Here is a 20,121-nt window from a genome sequence, read left to right as displayed (position 1 = left end):
CGCCCACGAAATACACAGTCAATTCACTTTACAGTATATTCTGTGAGACGCTTTGCGACGTCTCAATGGTGTGATAAGGCACTCTATCAAATGCAAGGAGGGTCAAATGAAAAACACCAACAGAGTCTCTACTCTTGAGGCTACGCAATGCAACGCAGCTCCATTGGAGTATCAGCCTGGACTATGCGAGTCCTGATGTGCAGCTTGACACCACAAAAGCTTCTGACTCCAAGGCGAGTGAGTGTGCTAACAACTGAGCCTGGCTGATATCTCACTACCATATACAAAGGTAACAAAAAAAGACTGGGTGAAGAAAGAGTAGTGTCCTTGCAATTTTAACGGCAAGCGTTCATAGCCATTACAATAAACACGATTGTGTAATCTGGGCTCAGATTTGCTTTGGCATGGTTTCAACAACAATTTTGGGCAATCTAACGGCAGATATTTAGGAAGGAATGCTTGTTTACTTTAATGAGATGTAATTTCCTGCCATTTGTAACATTCAGCCAACAATTATAATAAAGAAAAAAAATGCAAAGCCAAAATAGTCCTACGATTAAAAAGCTTTGATGTTCTACAAACTACAAATTCTTCTGCATCTTTGGTTGGTTTGTTAGTTAACTGACACATCTGTGGGTAATTTATCTTGAATGTTCCTGAGAGTCAGAAACTCCAACGAGGAGACTTTTCCACTGCCCTTGACCTCAAGTGCCTGTTCAACTAGCTTAAAGGTGAACAGATATTATTTACGAAGGCATTTTTATCAGCAAAACCTTTTCGCTACAAGTAACACATTTTGCTGAATCGCAAGGATTAAAAAAAAATCACAAGTCACCACAAAATGAAACATTTGCGGTCCAGCTGCATTTCTGCTTTGCTGCAATCGAATTCTCTCTCAGGAGACAAATGATATTGTTCAAAGTGAGCTGTCCCTTAACCCTGAGAAAGACTGAACGAGCATTTCTCTGTCGCGGGGATATTTCAGCAAAATGAAAGGCATGGTACAAATTAATCATTTGATGAATTTTGCCTCATGAAACAGAAAATGGAATAAATAAAGCTATAAAGAAGGTGTCAATTTGGCTCAGCACTCTTCTTCCGAACCGGAAGGTTGTGATCTGAAGCCCCATGTCAGAATTTTGGGCTCATATAGTCAAAAATTGATCATTCACTTCATGGCTGTTTGAGCGACATTGCTGCGCTCAAATTGTCTGCCACATTCGCCCACAAAAAAATACACAAACACTATACTTTATACTGAACCCTTGAATCGCTTTGTGACATCTTTCCTATGTGAAAGACGCTATATAAAATGAAAGGATTGTTATCATGATAAGAATAAAGACCAATATCACTGACCATAGCAATTTATAGATTTAATTTGAAGTCTAAGGAACTCCATTTCCTCTTCAGTAAGTACAGAGATCATGTTCACAGGCACTTTTGACAGTTATGCACATTTAAGCAGTGCATTTGCTGCTGGGACATTAACTCCAAATATTCATATCCAACACTGCTTGATTTACACCCACCAAAGGGATTTCGATTGATACTAAGTAGAAATGACAAACTTGACCTATGCAACTGTCTGTAATTAACAGCACTTTGATGGTAAATAATATAATAACAATCCTTACATTTGATATAGCGCTTTATCACGTCATTGAGACTCTCAAAGCGCTTCACAGAATATACTGTAAAATGGATTGAGTGCCCCACAAACAGTGGCCCACAAACAGTTTCGGATTGAGTGACCAAATTTTTTTAAAAAAGGGGATATTATCCCCGGAATGAGATCCGCCAATTGACTAACAACCGGGTCCCTACTTACTGCTAGGTAAACATAGGCGTGAGGAGTAAGAAAACTTGCCTAAGGTTTCGCCCTGCCCGGGAATCAAACCCGGATCCTCTCGCTTGCGAGGCGAGTACTAACCAATACACTACAGGACTCCACACAAAAACGGGGCGAAACAGTGACTGAAGTAGACACAAAGGAGATCACGGTCAGGGACACTAAATTCTTTGCTCCAGTGAAGCAACTGATTAACGTTAACCATATTTTTCGTGGAAGATATGGCAAAGACGGGTTATTGGAGTTGAGGTATACAGGCTCGAGGTGCTGAATGGCCTACTCCTGTCCCTATGTTCCTACGTAATGCTGTGATGGGAGGACAGCAAGGTGGGTATTTTGGAATGATGAGATCAGATGAATCATTCTTGTGATCTTGTGACACATGGCACACTCCTTGTTTCAACCCTATTCAAGCACAGTACAGAATCTCTTCCTCCAATAAGCTACTGACTCGGTTGATGTAACATTACGTTTTTGCTTTGAGCTGGAGTGGTTACACTTCTCAGTCTCACCTCACCCTCAGTTGATGCCCACAAAATATACAGTCAATTCATTTTACAGTGTATTCTGTGAAGCACTTTGCGACATCTCAAAGACATATTAAGGCGCTATATCAAATGCAAGGATTATTATCATCTAATAATCCTCCCCACCTCTCCTCTCTCTATCGCCAATGCAATTATGTAGTAATAAAAAGTTCCGCAGCTGAAACATAGCTACGTAGCCCAATAATAATATAAGCTTGACACTTGATCTAGCGCCTTAGCACATCTTATTATTATTTATTTATTATTATCTTCAAGACATCTCAAAGTGCTTCACAGAATATACGTAAAGTGAATTGACTGTCTATTTTGTGAGTGAAAGGCGGCTACAAATTGTGCACAGCAGCGTCCCACAAACAGTCGTGGATTGAGTGACCAAATTATTATTTTTAATCTATTACCCCCGGAAAAGCGATCCACCAATCGACTAACAACCAGGTACCTACTTACTTACCTACTTACTACTGTTTACCTACTTAGTGCTAGCTAAACAGAGGTGCGTGGAGTAAGGAAACTTGCCCAATGTTTCACCAGGCCCGGGAATCGAACCCAGGTCCTCTCGCTTGCGAGGCGAGTGCTCTATCCACTGAGCTACAGAGACTCCAGGTCACAAAAACTGGAGAGAGACATCAGCGACAGTGGACTAGTGCTGATTCTTATACATTACCATAATGGAGGTTAATGGTCAATTAAATTAAGCCACTCAAATGTTAATGATCCTGTGCAATTTATTACACTGACATAACAATATTGCTCAACGTAAAATAATTTGATTTGGCACAGACAGTGCAGAAACCTGGCTCTGCAGTAATATGTTCAGTGAGCGCAAGAGGCTCAGTCAGACTGTTGCCTCTGGGTAGGAAGATTGTGAGTTCAAGTTCCATGTCAAGTCTTTGAGTTCATAATCTAAACTTACACTCCAGCGCATTGCTGAGAAAGTGCTGTGTGGTAAGAGGTACTGTTCATAACGAGGAGTCTTGTTAACGGAAAGATCACCATCCTATTTCCATATGGTCAAACAGGGAAATAAGCCTTGTAAGTAGACTGTTAGCTGTGTTTGGCCAGAAGTTCACTTCTCTCTTTAAATAGTCTCACAGGATCTTTAACACACTTTCATATGGTCATACAGGGAAGTAAGGTTAGTAAGCGTGCCCTTAATATAGGAAATCTTAGTGTTTTGGTTAATGGCATCCACAAGAGTGTAATGAATTATTATGTAATACTCCTGTGGGACCTTAAAGCAGCAGTAACTACCACCTGTTCCCAGTGCCTTGGGACATCCTCCTGACGTGAAAGGCGCTGTACAAATGTAATTTTGTATTGTAGTGACCTTTTTCCAACTTTCTCTTTGGAAAATAGAAATCCGGGTGGCTTTTTGGTAAAAAATAAATCATAATTTAGAAATTTAGATGAATTGCAATTGATTTTCCTTTGTCTTTAATCTTTGTAGATACTTATTTCGTTATTGGTGAATGAATTGGGTAGGGAATGGGTAAGGTGAAGAGGATCTGGGTAAAAAGGCTAAAGGCTCGACCGATGATGGTGGAGGGCGGGGGGGGATGTGAAGTGGGCGGAGGAAGTGGGTGGACTGGTAGGGTTTAAGAAGATCTCAGAGGTTTGCTTTAATTAGCAGAGCAAACACAGCTGACTGCAAAATCCTTTGGAATTATTTGATGACCTCAGCTCCTTCCTCCACAAAAAGACTTGCTGGGCACAGTACAACTGCTCTGAACAACTGGCAATTGTGAGTTGCTGGAGAAAATGTGTACATTTTGACAGAACTTTCCAATGGCCTTTGAAACACTACCTTCCTCAGGTCAAATCAAGCAGGGAGTCCTGGACACAACACTTAGTGACATCCTGATGTTTTACGCCAAATAATATCTGCACTGGTACATACTTTAACACCAGACACCTTACATTTTATCCCTCAACAGAGCACATGCAATTTTGACCATTACATCTTCATCTTGAAATCTACTCCATATATCCACGACCTTCACACGGATTATTTTAATCTCAAGCCCTACTTGTCAGTTTTACGCTCTTCCCTTCTAGGTTCTGTGCTCACAAGTAATGACGACTGACTGCTATAAATCGTCCATTTCTTTCAGCAGTTAAGTATCTAGATTGTGCCTTTGCTCTGTCTCTAGTGATAACAGATCATCAGCTATTTGTTTTTAAAAGAGGTAGCGATTGTCAAGCATTAAGTGTATATGTTCTACACAAACAGACCTGCGTGTGTGTGTGCGCGTGGTGGGGGGAAAGAGTTTGAACTCATTGTTTGGTTCTGGCCCTCATGTTTGCCTACAAAAACAGTCACTACAATGGACAGCCACGCCTTACGGAGTGCTTTGAGACAATTTGACGTGATAAGGTGCTGTAAAAATGACAGTTATTACGACCAAAGTTAATGAACCTGCTGCGTTTCCCTCAGCATCTTAAAAACCTGGGCTGTGCCCCCTTCTTGAATTCATACAAGTTCAGCTTTTGCAAGTCAAGTCTCTTGTCATAGCCTCAGTTCAGAAGTTGAACTACAACAACAACTTGCATTTATATAACGACTCTCACGCGGGGCAGCGTCCCAGAGCGCTTGACAATGGTGGAGCATGATGCCGAGCCGGGGGGGGGGTGGGGGGGAGGTGACCGTAGGCACGGTCGAAGAGGAAGACCTTCAGGCGTGACCTGAACATGGGGAAGGAAAGAGCAAAGCGGAGGGCTGGAGGAAGAGTGTTCCAGAGCTTCAGGACTAAGTGCCCGATTCACCTTGGTCTCTCTGAGCACCATCAATGGCATCAATAGGAGTTGGAAGCATGCTGATCAGGAGGCAAAAGAAATAGAAAAGATGTCTCAATGGCCAGAAGAGTGAAGTGCTATTCCCATAGGGAATAATAATGATAATAATAATAATAATAACACCAACCTGCGGGATCTTGGCTCTGGCTGGAGGTTGCCCAAAGCTGCACAACAAATTTGCCAATCACTCTTCTGACTGGTACTCAAAAATAGTACTCTGAACAATCCATTGCCCAATTCCTTTTACGAGACCATTTTGTATTGTTATTAAAGAGACAGTGGCACTCTCAGCTCTTTAACGACATCAAGACTATCAACGTTTGGCTCTGGTTAACAGAATCTCATGAATTTTCTCAGTGGCGCATGTGCTGAGCTCGCCTCAGCTTGTTGCCAATGCAAATTGTGGAACAGGAAATTTAAGCGTGGCTTCCTGCTCTCAATCTCCTTGCATTAAGCGATAAGAAAAATCATGTCAACCTTATAGGTAGAAGAATAATGTGAACAGCAATGGTACCCAGATTAAATCCCTGTCGAATCAGTGTTCCATTTAGCAGCAGAAGCAGCAGCTTCTGCTTTCTGTTCTGAAGCCATCTTCCGATCTAATTAACCAGCAGTCAATTAATTCCATTAGACTTAATCTTCTTTCTATAATGCATTGTGCAATATTACAAAATTCTTTCTGAAGATCCACGTAGTGTAAATGATTGTACTAAATTGCACTTGCAAACCTAAATGAATTACTGTAGCTCCAGCTACCTTTCTAAGGCATGACCTGTTTCTTCAGCATCTGTGGCTGGCTAATCCTTAGGCTATCTTCAGATGAGCAATAATAGCACACGCAAAATTCTCTCAAGCTTTTTCCCGCTTACAGTACTGACCTGAGGTAAACTGGTCTAACGTACACTTGCCAAACTATTTTTTAACCCATCTGACAGTATTTGCCAAACTGCAGTCGACTCCTTGTGTTTATGGAAAACTGAAAAATGTTAGGCAGAGACACAAGAATTTGCTCTCTCATTTCTAGGTGCAGTGCATTCAATCTTGATAATAATAATTCTTGCATTTGATATAGCACCTAATCATGACTCTGAGACGTCTCAAAGCTTTTCACAGAATATACTGTGACGTGAACTGACCGTATATTTTGTGGGCGAAACTCGACAGCCAATTGTGCACAGCAATGTCCCACAAACAGTCGTGGCCTTCAACTACTGTGCCCTGAAACTCTCTCCCTCAATCCTTCTGCCCCTTCCCTCCCCACTTTTAAATCCTGCCTGAAGCCCTTCCTTTTTTGATCGTGCTTACTTCCCCCTTCCCCTAAAACAGATTTTAGGGGAAGGTACATTTGCTTTTGCGCCGAGAATTGTTATTTGTGTAATAGATCACCACATCAGCAGGCCATCCATCAGCAGCATTTGCTTATCCATTGGAATAAGTCTGGATGTAAAGTCGGGATGTGATGCACTCACACACACGAGGTTATCAGATATGCAAGAGAGAGAAAGCATCTGAGAGATGGAGAATCGGAAAGAAAAGAAGGAGAGAAAACATTTGCCTTTCATACAGGGAAAACATCTCAAAGCACTTAAGAAAGATTGAGTGGGAGCACGAGCTGGGAGGGAGATAGGAATGATGGGGGAGATAGAGTGACTCAAAGTGGAGTCAGTGACAGGACTTTAGAGGAGCTTTGCAAGCTGACGTGGGGGGCTGGAAGTGGAGGGACTTTGAAAGAGATTTCCAGAGGGTGGGGGACAAGTTGGTTGAAAGCTTTGCTGACGGTGGGGCGGAGTGTGTATGCGGAGTGTAACCAGAGTGGCCAGGAATGGCAGAAAGAGAGAAAGGCAGAGAATGAGAGAGAGAAAGAGAGAGAGAAGGGATGGCACACTATGGAACTACATAACAATATAACCTGAATTGGTACATTACTTTTTTGTTTTCTGCCCTTTTTCTGGATCCAGAGTTTGAGACTGATCCCAATTAGTACAGGTATTAGACACTATAGCGCAGCAGAAGACAAAAGGGAAATGTTTTCTTCAGTCTGAAGTCTGTAGAAATAGGTTAAAAGATCAGCAGCTATTATAATCCAGGCATTACACACCCTCCCCACACACACACATTAAAGATTGGATTATTAGCGTCACTGCATTTCAAATCCTTTCCCGTCTGAGAAACGGCAAAGAATTGAGACAACACGTCAGGAAAACAAATTTGGTTCAATTAACAATATTATTCACCAAGGCAAAACCAATCAATTCCCAACGCTATTTTTTTGGGGCTTATTGGGTTTAGAACAACAAAGTGAAGCCAGAGGCATCTGTAACGACGACTTAAAACAGCAACAATTTACATTTATAGAGCACCTTTCACGTCAGGAAGATGTCTCAGTACACTTTACACAGCTGACTGGGATCTCAAGATGGGTGGGGCGGGGTGGGGGAAGAGAGTGACTGAAGATGGATCTTAAGGCGGGCTTTAAAGGTTGGCAGTGAATGAAAGGAGGTAAGAGACAGTGGATAAGGGAACAACAGAGAAAGAAATATGAAAGAAACAAGAGACTTGAGAAAGAGAAAGTGTGATAGTGAGAAAGATAAAAGATAAAAGAAAATTGGACTTTATGAAAGACAAAGTGCAAAAGCAAAATACATTAGAATACATTTGAATATACAGCACAGAAACAGGCCATTCGGCCCAACTGGTCTAAGCTGGTGCTTATGCTCCACATGAGCCTCCTCCTGCCCTTCCTCAACTAAGCCTATCAGCATAACCTTCTATTCCTTTCTCCCTCATGTACCTATCGAGCTTTCCCTTAAATACATCTATGCTATTCGCCTCAAGAACTCCTTGTGGTAGCATGTTCCACATTCCCACTACTCTCTGTGTGAAGAAATTGCTTCTAACTTCCCGATTTGATCTATTTGTCACTATTTTATATTGATGGCCCCTGGTTTTGGTCTCCCCCACAAGAGGAAACATCTTCCCTGTGTCTATCCTCTCAAAACCTTTCATCATTTTAAAGACCTCAATCAGGTCAGCCCTTACCCTCCTCTTTTCAAGAGAAAAAATTCCAAGTGTGTTCAGCCTTTCTTGATAGGTATAACCTCTCAGTTCTGGGATCATCCTTGTGAATCTCCTTTGCACCCTCTCCAGTGCCTCTACATCCCTCCTATAATGTGGGGACCAGAACCGCACACAGTATTCTAAGTGTGGTCTAACCAAGGTTCGATGTAAATTTACCATAACTTCCCTGCTTTTCATTCTATCCCTCTAGAAATGCCTGGTTTGCTTCTTTATGGCCTTATTAACCTGGGTTGCTACTTTTAGTGAAAAGGTAAACTTATAATAATAATAATCCTTGCGTTTGCTATAGCACCTTATCACGTCTTCGAGACGTCTCAAAGCGCTTCACAGAATATACTGTAAAGTGAATTGACTGTATATTTTGTGGGCGAACTTATATGGAGAATTAACAAGCGGAATATGAAGGGAAAAACATCCCAGGAAAAGAAAAGATGGAAAAATGATAATAATAATAATAATCCTTACATTTGGTAATGCACCTTTCACATTGGGAGGACATTCCAAAGCACTTCACAGGATACAGGATAAAGTGTAGGGACTGTGTGTTTTGTGGGCGAAGGAGCCAAAGAAGAATGAGAAAGAAACAAGAGTATAAAAAGGCAGAATGAAGCCAGAAGAGAAACTGGAAAGCACAAGACAGCAAGAAATACAAAGTGTTTGATCAGCCTGGTGTCTGACTCCTGTTTACCGAATTCCAGAGAGTGCCAGGCACAGGTTGGTAAAGAGCCAAGGTTTGGGGACCCCAGAGTGTGTGTTGGGGCACAGCCGGAGTCCAACCAGCTAAATCACATAGCTTGTCATCGAAAGCACTGTCTGACAAGCTTCCCGCTGCTTCTCCTGCTAGGACCACCCTAACACTAGTGTTTTGGCTTGCAGGGTTAACAGGAATTGAGGGCGCAGAAACTCTTCTGTGAGCCTCAGTGGAAAGTGGGAGGAAGGGAAACAGAGAATGGAAGCAAGAGAGAAAAAATGAAATGTGAGACTGACCAGAACCCGCTTCGCTCCGTGATGGGAAAACACACTTCATATAAAAAAATTTAAATGGTAGGTTATAACGAACGGTATGGTTTCCGTGATGGAAACACGACTCCTTACAATACACAAATTTTACAATATTTATATAGCGCCTTTCATGTCGGAAAATGCCCAAAAGCTACTGGGTACCTGAGCTGAGTGTGGGAGCCGAGGGGGGGTGGGAAAAGATGACCCAAAGCACGGTCAAAAGAAATAGATCTTGAGATGCACTTTACATCACAAAACAAAGGATGATTCATACAAACTTATCTGAAAACTAGAACTAAGTTGCAATGAGAATTTGCGTGGAATTGCAACACTGGAGAAGGACACTCCCTACACTGTTACAATTGAAGACTTCAGAAGGCAAGAGTTTGAACCCCTACACTCACACATAGTGAATATCAAATCTTTCCTCCAACTCAAACAATTTCAAATAAATGATTTTCATCTCTACAAATCACAATTATGATTCACATGTTCTCTGTAACATCGCCCGACTCCGCCACTACCTCACCCCTCAGGCCGCTGAGCCTCTTGTTCATGCCTGCATCACCTCCAGGCTCGACTATGCAAACGCTCTGCTTGTCGGCCTTCCCAACTCCTCCCTCCACAGGCTCAGATAATCCAGAACTCTGCAGCCCGTGTCCTCTCCCGCACCAAACTCCGCGACCCCATTGCCCCCCACTCTCGCTCGACACCATTGGCTCCCTATCCTTCAGAGGATCCAGTTCAAGATCTTGGTCCTCACCTACAAAGCCCTCCATGGCCTCGCCCCACCCTACCTCTGCGACCTCCTAACCCCCTACCAACCCGCTCGCTCCCTCCGCTCAGCCGGCTCCAGTCTGCTCCACGTCTCCCGACCCACCCGCCCCACCATTGGTGGGAGAGCCTTCAGCCACTCTGCCCCCAACCTGTGGAATTCCATCCCCCAATCACTCCGTCTCGCCCCCTCCTTAGCCTCCTTCAAGTCCTGTCTCAAAACCCTCCTCTTCAACCATGCCATCGGCCACCCCACTTCCCCTCCCCCCCTGACCACAGCTCGGGTCTGAAATGCTGTACACTGTCCAGCGCCTTGGGACATCCTCCCGACGTGACAGGCGCTTGTTGTTGTTATATAATTTCTGAATGCAAATTACCAGTATATGGGCGAGTGAACGGATAATAATAATCCTTAATACAGTTCAGAGAAAGTCTCAAAGAGCTTCACGGGATTTACTATAAAGTGTAGCTCGTGACTGTGTGTTTTCTAGGCCATATCAGTAGCCAATTTGCATACAGCAACACCCCACTGACAGATATGAAATGAATGACTAATTTTATCTGGGGGGACTGTTGGCCAGGACTCCAGGAGAAACGCCCTTGTCTTTTCAAATAGTTCTGTGAGGTCCCCAGGGTCCTGCTGAGCAGGCAGACAGGACCTCAGTTTAGAGTCTCACCTGAAGTACAGCACTTCCAACACAGCCCACCAAACCCCCCCCCCAACACTGCAGCCCACCTAAGGGGGAGCTTGAACCCACAACTCTCTTGAGGCTTGAGTGCTTATACAATGGCTTATTGTACAGATGTGGATAGGTATGAGCTGAGCTAACTAACCTGCTGTATATCTATAGTTGCGGGGTTGTGTTGAGGGCGTGGGGCGTTACTGGGATTGTAGTTATGCCCAGGTTTTCAGCAACTGAAATGCAGATCCTTTTTATTTTGAACCCACAACCCTCTGACTCAGAGACAAGAGCATTACCAACTGAGCCAGGCTGACATCTGGATCCAATAGCAATAATAGTATTCTGGTATCTGGGCATCTTTGGGCACAAAATCACATAATCAGAGGCCTGTACTCTCATGAGACTTAATGAAGAACATTTGTACAGCATTTGCAGAAGTAGTGATCGAAAGCACAGTCAAAAAGGAGGATCTTGAAATGGGTCTTGAAGGAGGCAAGGGCGAGGCGGAGAGTGGAAGGTGACGCTGTCAGGACCTGAGGTGTGGAGGCACTGACGGGAGCCATTCAGGAGAGTCTCCATGAAATAATGCAGGAATTGCACCAGCTCTCAGCTCTCAGACACTGTCTGACCACATTAGTACTGAGTGAAAACAAAATGCTCTATTTTGTTGGTGATCCGATACTGTGTGTGGCGGTCAAAGACTTTCTGTTAGGATGAAAATAGAAGCAGAGCAATGATTGCAGCAGTAATGTGACCCAGCACATGATCCCCATTGAAACTCCACATGAAAACTGGTGCGCTGGGAAACAGAAATCGAGTCCAGTGGAAGGGGGATCAGTGTGTGAACGAAAGGTGCAACACAACACACTACACTAACAACTTTCGCGCAGCTATGGCCTAGACTAGAGCTACCCATTTTTGTCTATAAAATGATAGTCAGTGTACAATTAGATTGGCTACAGCAGTGTTACTATGCCTACCTGATTGCTGACAGATGCAAGGGTTTGGATTTGATAACCAGACTGTTAAGGTGATACATATCTCATCTTGAGGAGCGCAGTTGCATCACAGTTGGTCTCAGAACCAGATAATAATATTATAAAACAATATAATAATCCTGGCAATTGATATAACGTCTTATTACCTGGTTGAGATGTCTCAAAGCGCTTTCCAGGATATATTGTAAAGTGAATTGACTATGTGTTGAGGATGAAACGCAGCAGCCAATTGCGCACAGCAGTGTCCCACAAAGTCGTGGATTGAGTGACCAAATTATTATTATTATTTTTTATTCTGGGTATGAATGAGGTGGGGGGGTCCTACTCAGCCCCTCCCCACCCCCGCCAGCCCCCCTCCATTCAACCTTTATTTGAGGTTAATAAAATAAGGACCTATGTTCAAAAATTAAAAATGATTATCCAGATAGGTCTGCAGTAATACCAGCCAGTCCTGCGGACATAAACATGTACTTAATCATCCAAGGCGCAATTGTGATGGAAGGATATTGGTACCTGGTCATTAATCAATCAAGAAATGGCAGGACAGGTTAGGACTTTTTTTCTTTGGAGATGAAGCAATTGAAAAGGGACCTGACAGAAGTGTTCAAATTGATTAAAGGATAGATAAGATGAACATAATCAGACTGTTTTTACTTGTTGGTCGCAGGTTATAATGAGTCGGCATAAACAGTTATGCCTTCTATCTATCGGAAATAATATCTCAGGATACAGTAACTACGGGGTGACCAAAAAGTCGTGATAGCATTACAGTGTCTAATAAGTCTTAAAGAAATTATTTTTTATTAGATAATTGGGTAGATATCATGACCTTTTGGTCATCCTGTAGTTTGGAACATGACATGCATATGCGACTGCCAGAATGGTGGCGATATTCTTTTGCTGAGCAAATTCTTATGTCCTTAAGCACCACCGACCTGATTGCTCCTTTTACTCAGTGAACACTCAGTGAAGGGTTTAAACTAATTTCGAGGGGGCAAGGGAATCAGAATGTAGCATTAGAAAGGACAAACCATTTACACTGAGGGCTGGGAGAGACGAACAGCAATGTAATAAGGAGTAATCCTGAAAAAGGAGGGATTAGACGGGGGAGAAATGCAGAATAGACTAAGTCGGTTTTGTAAATGCATGGAGTGTAACAAATAAGATTGTGAGCTGCAGTCTTAAGTTGCCACATGGGGTTATGATGTATTGGCAATAACGGAGACCTGGATCAAACAAGGGCAGGAATGGGAACTGAATAATCCTGCCTACAATGTATTCAGGAGGGATAGGGAAGGAATAAAGGAGGTGGCTGGCAATATTAATAATAATAATCCTTGCATTTGATATAGCGCTTTTCAAGTCTTCTCGACGTCTGAAAACGCTTCACAGAATAGACTGTAAAGTGAATTGACCGTATATTTGTGGGCGAAACGCGGCAGCCAATTGCGCACAGCAGTGTCCCACAAACAGTTGTGGATTGGAAATGACCAATTTATTATTGTTTTGTTTATTATATATTGATTAGACACGGTTACGGCCCTGGAAAGCGACGCTGTGCTAGAGGGTCTAAAAACAGAATCTATTTGGTTAGAGTTAAAAAGCAGAAAAGGAGCTGCTACTCTGTTAGGTGTTTACTATATATAGACCAACAAATAGTGGGAAGGAGATGGATGAGCAAATCTGCAAACAGGTTTCAGAAAGATGCAAAACTAATAGAGTAGTGATAATGGGGGACTTCAATTATTCTAACATAGACCGGCAAAATAACCGTGTAAAGGGCAAGGAGGGGGAAGGATTCCTGAAATGTGTGCAGGATAACTTTTTGGATCAGTATATTTCCAGCCCAACGAGGAAAGAAGCAGTGCTGGATCTAGTTCTGGGGAATGAAGTGAAGCACGTTCAGTAGGATAACATCTGGACAACAGTGATCACAATGTCATTAGGTTTAGTGTACTTATGAAAAGGGACAAGGAACAATCAAAGTGAAGATACTCACCTGGAAGAGGGTTCATTTCAATGAGTTAAAGAAGAACCTAAGGTTGGACTGGAAAGAAAGATTAGCAGGTAAAACAGTTAACAGCGCCTTGGAATGTTCTCCCAACGTTAAAGGCGCTATACAAATGTAATCTTGTTGTTGTTATTAACAAGCAATGGGAAGCCTTCAAGGAGGAGATAATTCGAGGACAGAACAAATACATTCCCACAAAGGGGAAATGTAGGGTATCCAAACCTCCCTGGATGTCTAAGGAAATTGGGATTAAAATAAAACAGAGAAAGGAGATTTATGATAAATGTCAGGTCCAAAATACAGAAGATAATCAAACAGAATACAGAATGTACAGAGGATAACTGAAATGAAATAATGAGGGGCAAAAAGCAAAGATGAGAAAAGATTAGTGGGTAACATAAAAGGGAATCCTCAGGTATTTTATAAGCATATAAAGAATAAAAGATAGTCAAAGGTACGGAGGGGCCTATTAAGAACCAAAGAGGAAATCTTCTTGTGGAGGCAGAGGGTATGGCTGACGTACTGAAAGAGAACTTTGCATCTGTCTTCACAAAAGAAGAGGATGCAGCTAATGCCACAGTATTGGAGGAGAGGGTAGAGAAATTGGATAGGTTAAGAATGAACAGCGTGGAGGTACTAAAAAGGTTGACGGTGCTCAAGGTAGATAAGTCACTCGGTCTAGATGGGATGCATCCTCGGTTACTGAGGGAAGTAAGGGTGGAAATAACGGAGGCTCTGGCCACAATCTTTCAATCCTCCTTAGACACCGGGGTGGTGCCAGACGACTGGAGGGTTGCAAATGTTACTCCCCTTTACAAAAAGGGGCAGAAGGATAAACCTGGGAAATACAGGTCAATCAGCAAGAACTTCTAGAGACTATAATCCAGGACAAAATTAATTTTCACTTAGAAAAATATGGGTTAATAAAGGGCAGCCAACACGGATTTGTTAAAGGCAAATCACGTCTAACAAAGCTGAGAGTTTTTTTTGATGAAGTAACGGAGAGGGTGGATGAAGGTAGTGCAGTTGATGTAGTTTATATTTTCAAAAGGCGCTTGATAAACAACAACAAGATTCCATTTATAAAGCGCCTTTCACGTCAGGAGGACGTCCCAAGGCGCTGCACAGTTGGGTCATGACCCGAGCAGGGGGAAATGGTCAGGGTGAGGGAAGGGAGGGAGCGAGGAGGGGGGAAATGGTCAGGGTGAGGGAGGGAAGGGAGGGAGCGAGGAGGGGGAAGAGAGTCGAGAGGGGAGCTGAAGGCTCGGTCAAAGAGAAAGGTTTTGAGACCGGCCTTGAAGGAGGAAAGGGAGGAAGCAAGGCGAAGGCACTGGGGGATGGAGTTCCAGAGCCTGGGGGCTGAGAGGCTGAAGGCCCGACCACCGATGGTAGGGCGGTTGGGGCGGGGGACGTGGAGCAGACCGGAGCCGGAGGAACGGAGGTACGGGCAGGTAGGTAGGGGGATAGTAGGTCGGAGAGGTAGGAGGGAGCAAGGCCATGAATGGCCTTGTAGGTGAGGATGAGGATCTTGAATTCGATCCTCTGGGGGATGGGGAGCCAGTGGAGGCGAGCGAGGGTGGGAGTGATGTGGTCCCGAAGCCTGGTGCGGGACAGTACACGAGCTGCAGAGTTCTGAATGACCTGCAGCTTGTGGAGGGAGGTGGCGGGAAGGCCGGCGAGGAGAGAGTTCCCATAGTCCAGCCTTGAGGTGACAAAGGCGTCACATAAGAGACTTGTAAGCAAAATAGAAGCCCACAGTCTCAAAGGGACAGTATCAGCATGGATGCAGAACTGGCTGGAAAACAGAAAGCAGAGAGTGGTGATGAACGGTTGTTTTCCTGACTGGAGGGAAATGTGCAGTGGTGTCCCCCAAGGGGCGGTATTTGGACCACTGCTGTTTTTGATCTATATAAATGACCTGGACTTGGGTTTAAGGAGTACAATTTCCAAGTTTGCAGCTGATACTAAACTAGAAATAGTAGTAAACAGTGAAGAGGATAGTAGCAGATTGCAAATGGACATAGACAGACTGGTAAAATGGGCAGACACGTGGCAGATGAAGTTTAATGTGGAGAAATGCAAAGTGATGCATTTTAGGAGGAAGAATGAGGAGAGACAATATAAGCTGATGGTACAATCTTAAAGGGGATGAAAGAACAGAGAGACCTGGGGGGTCATATAAGTAAATCTTTGAAGGTGGCAGGACAGGGAGATAAAGCTGTTAAAAAAGCATACGGGATACAAGGCTTTATAGATAGGGGCACAGAATACAAAAGTCAGGAAGTTATGATGAACCTTTATGAAACACTGGTTAGGCCTCAGCGAGAAACTGTGTTCAGTTCTGGGCACCACACTTTAGGAAGGATGTCAAGGCATTGGAGAGAGTGCAACAACAACAACAAAATTACATTTATAGAACACCTTTCATGTTGGGAGGATGTCCCAGGGCGCTGAAAGGAGATTTACCAGGATGGCACCAGGAATGAGGGACTTCAGTTATCAGGAGAGATAGAGAAGTTAGGATTATTCTCCTTGGAGCAGAGAAGGTTAAGAGGAGAATTAATAGAAGTTTTCAAAATGATGAGGGGACTCGATAGGACGAACAAGGAGAAACTATTTCCACTGGCGGGAGGGTCGGTAACCCGAGGATACGGATTTAAAATAGTTGTTAAAAGAAACAGAGGGGAGGTGAGGAGAAGCTTTTCATACAGCGAGTTGTTCAGATCTGGAATGCATTGCCTGAAAGGGCGGTGGAAGCCGATTCAATAACCACTTTTAAGAGAGAAGTAGATAATTATTTTGGGAGGACAAGTTTGCAGGGCTATGGGGAGAGAGAGGGGGAGTGGGATTGAATTGGATTGTTCTTTTCAAAGAGCCGGCACAGACGCAATGGGCCGAATGGCCTCCTTCTGTGCTGTATAATTCTATGATTCTATCAACACTGGCCTGTTTCAGGTCCCACGTCCTATCCGTGCCACAATTGGTGGGTGAACGTTCAACCGTTTTGCCCGCTCTCTGGAACTCCATCCTGAAGTCCCCTGACTCCCTCGCTCCCTCCCTCCCTCCCTCCCCACTTCCAAAGCCACGATCCTTGTAGCTTTTGGTGTTTTAAGCCGGAGGTGTCAGGAGATTTACCACAGGGTATCTGGCTTGTGGCAGTCAAGCGTTCGTAGTGACATCGCTTTTTGATCCTTTGATGTCGGCTCTTCCTATCGTCGTGAAGAGTTGGATTGTTCACCCTCTAATAGGCAATGTGAGTTGGTTTAAGCAGTCACGCCACAGGTTAATTTCATCCAACTGATGATTTGATGTCGCAATTGTGATCGTACTGCAATAATACTATTGCAACCACACGGAGGGTAAAATTAACAGTCTCACGACAATCTAACCCAACTCACATTCTTTTTTACTGGGCGAACAATACAATGCTTGATCAATTCCACTTCAAAATGATAGAAAGAGACGACATCAAGACTTAGCTCTTTGACCATCTTTCCCCTCCTCAGCCTCTTCAGCTCCCACCCCCAGCTTGGGTGCCCAGCGAGCAACGAAAGCACTGTGAGACATCCTCTGAATGTGAAAGGGGCTGTATAAATGTAATTCGTATGGGATTGCAAGGTACAGCAGCAACAGGTTGCATTTACGTAGCACCTTTCACGTTGGGGCGATGTGCCAAGGTGCTGCTTGATAGCGAGTAGCAGATGGAAAAGAACGTTCAGAAGGAACTTCTTTACGCAGAAGGTGGTAGGAATGTGGAACTCACTGCTGGGAGCTGTGGTCAAAGCATTTAAGAGGGAACTCAAAACATGCATGAGGAAGAAGGGTATAGAGAAATATGGGAGGTAGGGTGTGAGGTCGGGAGAAGGAATTAATTCACTTTACAGTATATTCTGCGAAGCGCTTTGAAAGGTCTAGAAGACGTGAAAAGCGCTATATCAAATGCAAGGATTATTATTATTATTATTAATACCGGCACAGACTAGTTGGGCAGAATAACTTGCTATTTATTGTGTGAATATTCTATGAAATTCCATGTAATCCATTCATTAAAATCTAAACAAAAAAACGTTGCCAATTATTTTTAAGTCCCTTTGGACTTCGTTCCACAGTCCCGTGGCCTCGCTCGTCTCAAGACCCTCCTCTTCGACCGTGCCTTTGCTCACCCTTCTACCCCTATCCTTCCTGCCCGTGACCCCTCCTGATCCCAACCCCCAGCTCGGGTCCAAATCCCTGACTGTCCAGTGCCTTGGGACATCAACCCGATGTGAAAGGCGCGATACAAATGCAATTTGTCGTTGTACTTGTGGGGGATTTAGAATCGAAAAGGTAAAGATATGATCACAGAGGTTCGGGGATGATATTTTCCACCGATTCAAGCTCCAACACCTATTAATCTTAGAGCAGGGAAGCTGAATTTTTTTTCAGGTTCTATGAACTGGAAAGAGGTGCGTATGACAAAATCAGCTCCCGTTATATTAAAGTGGCATTCACAGCATAACGCAACATCTGAAAGTGAATGCACCAACACAGCACACACTTCAGACTGAATTCAACAAAAAATCTGCTTAGAATATTCATCGTTTTGATCCATGTAAAGTAGAATGAACGGGTATCCATGTAAATTGATAGAATGAATATTTAAAAGGTGCAGGGGAAAATGAAACGCCTACAATATTGTTTTGTGTATGTGTGAGGGACGGGGCGGGGGTGGGCGGGGAGGGGAATGGACGGACGGACGGGGGGGGAAAGTGTGAGAGAGAGAGAGAGAGAGAGAGAGAGAGAAAAAAATCCAGAAATCTACAAGAAAAATGTATGATGCATGTACCAAATATAAGCTACAAGAAATTCTGATTATGGGTGAATTGAGAAGTCAGTCCGCTATCCATAATCTGATCGGTAATCTGAAACATTGGACACATGTTGATTTGCAACAGTGCATTGCAGATACGAACTGCTTCTTAATTTCCCTCATCATCCATACTCCTGCAATTACCCATCTTTTGCCTGCCCTAAGACCATCTTTTTGACCGAGCTTTCGGTCACCTTCCTCTCTCCTCTCCCCACCTAACCCCCCCGCAGCCTGGATGCCCAGTCAGCGCTGTCTTGCTCCGCCATGCCCACTCCTTCCCCGTTATCAGGTCGCGCCTGAAGACCTTCCTCTTCGACCGGGCCTACGGTCATCTCGCCCCTCCCCTCGTGCTCCACCACTGTCAAGCGCTCTGGGACGCTACCCTGCCTGAGGGGTGCTATATAAATGTTGTTGTAAAACACTTCAAGACACCCCATCACATAAAAGGCGCTGTATAAATGTAAATCATTGTTTTGCTTCCCCTACCACCACCACAACTTGGAAGTCAACCAGGATACAAAGTACAGCTACAAAGAAAAGTTCTGTACCCAATTTATGCCGGTGATAATAAATGTTGCTTCTATAACCACAAATCCACCATGTATCTGACCGAGCATTTTGAATTGTATTGTGAGAGAACTATTGATTGCAGCAGCAAATCCCTGAATAGGGGTGCGGGGGGTGGGGGGGGGGGGGGGTTGAAAGTCGGAAGGTCTAATCCATCCTCTGTTGGCACAGGATTTTTCTTGCAATTATATATTAACCAGCCAGGGTCAATGCACGTTGTTTCACTTGCTAAAAGCATCTCCTTCCAGGAGCTTTTGTTAACTTCGCAGCATCTCAAAAGACCCCAGTTAAAAAAAAAAGAGTACGAACATTGCCCTAAATGGCTTTGGAATGCAGTTAGTTAATCAACACACGTTCAGCAGCGATGCACTGATACAGTTATGAACGTAGCAACCAGCAAAAAGGAGAGGAAAACGTGGACCGCAAAGAAATATGTATAACAACCGAGAAAGAGAGGGAGAAAAACATCTCTACAATGAATCCTCTCTCTCGCTCTCTCTCTCGCGCGCGCTCTCGCTCTCGCTCTCTTTCTCTCAGGCTAATATAACAAAGAGAAATGTGTTACTGCAGTGTACAATCCGAACAATTATTTTTAAACATCTCTTTTGACATGAGGGAGAGAACGGACAGGCAGACCCAGAAAACACTGGGTTTTCTAGTCGAACCAAACCGAGAATCCAGCTGCAACCGTTTGCACTTCAGCTTTCGGTCCAGGTTTGGGCGCAGCTTATTGATTCCCTTTTAACACATACTCCTGGAGAAAGCAGATCCACACTTTAACAAGGAACCAAAGCCGCTTTGGACTCGCATTGTGCATTTAAAAAACATTCTTAAAAGCCTCATGAGAGCAGCAAAACTGATCCAGTGGGTGTTTTTATGTTTGCTACCACTTTACTTACAAGGAATTACTTCTCCGCAACGATATATATATATATTTGTATGATATATACATATATATTGCACACA

The 20,121-nt window shown here is 43.7% G+C and overlaps 1 protein-coding gene across 5 annotated transcripts in view; it reads right to left on the bottom strand.

Moving 5' to 3' along the window:
- The window catches only part of elovl5 (ELOVL fatty acid elongase 5), a 63,471-nt gene that overhangs the window by 39,404 nt on the left and 3,946 nt on the right, over positions 1-20,121 (bottom strand). The window lies entirely within an intron of this gene.

The sequence above is a fragment of the Callorhinchus milii genome, unplaced genomic scaffold (genome assembly GCF_018977255.1).
Source record: "Callorhinchus milii isolate IMCB2004 unplaced genomic scaffold, IMCB_Cmil_1.0 Scaffold3, whole genome shotgun sequence".
Classification (NCBI taxonomy): Eukaryota; Metazoa; Chordata; class Chondrichthyes; order Chimaeriformes; family Callorhinchidae; genus Callorhinchus; species Callorhinchus milii.
Note: the sequence above shows the minus strand (reverse complement) of the source record. Positions and strands in the feature narration are given on the sequence as shown.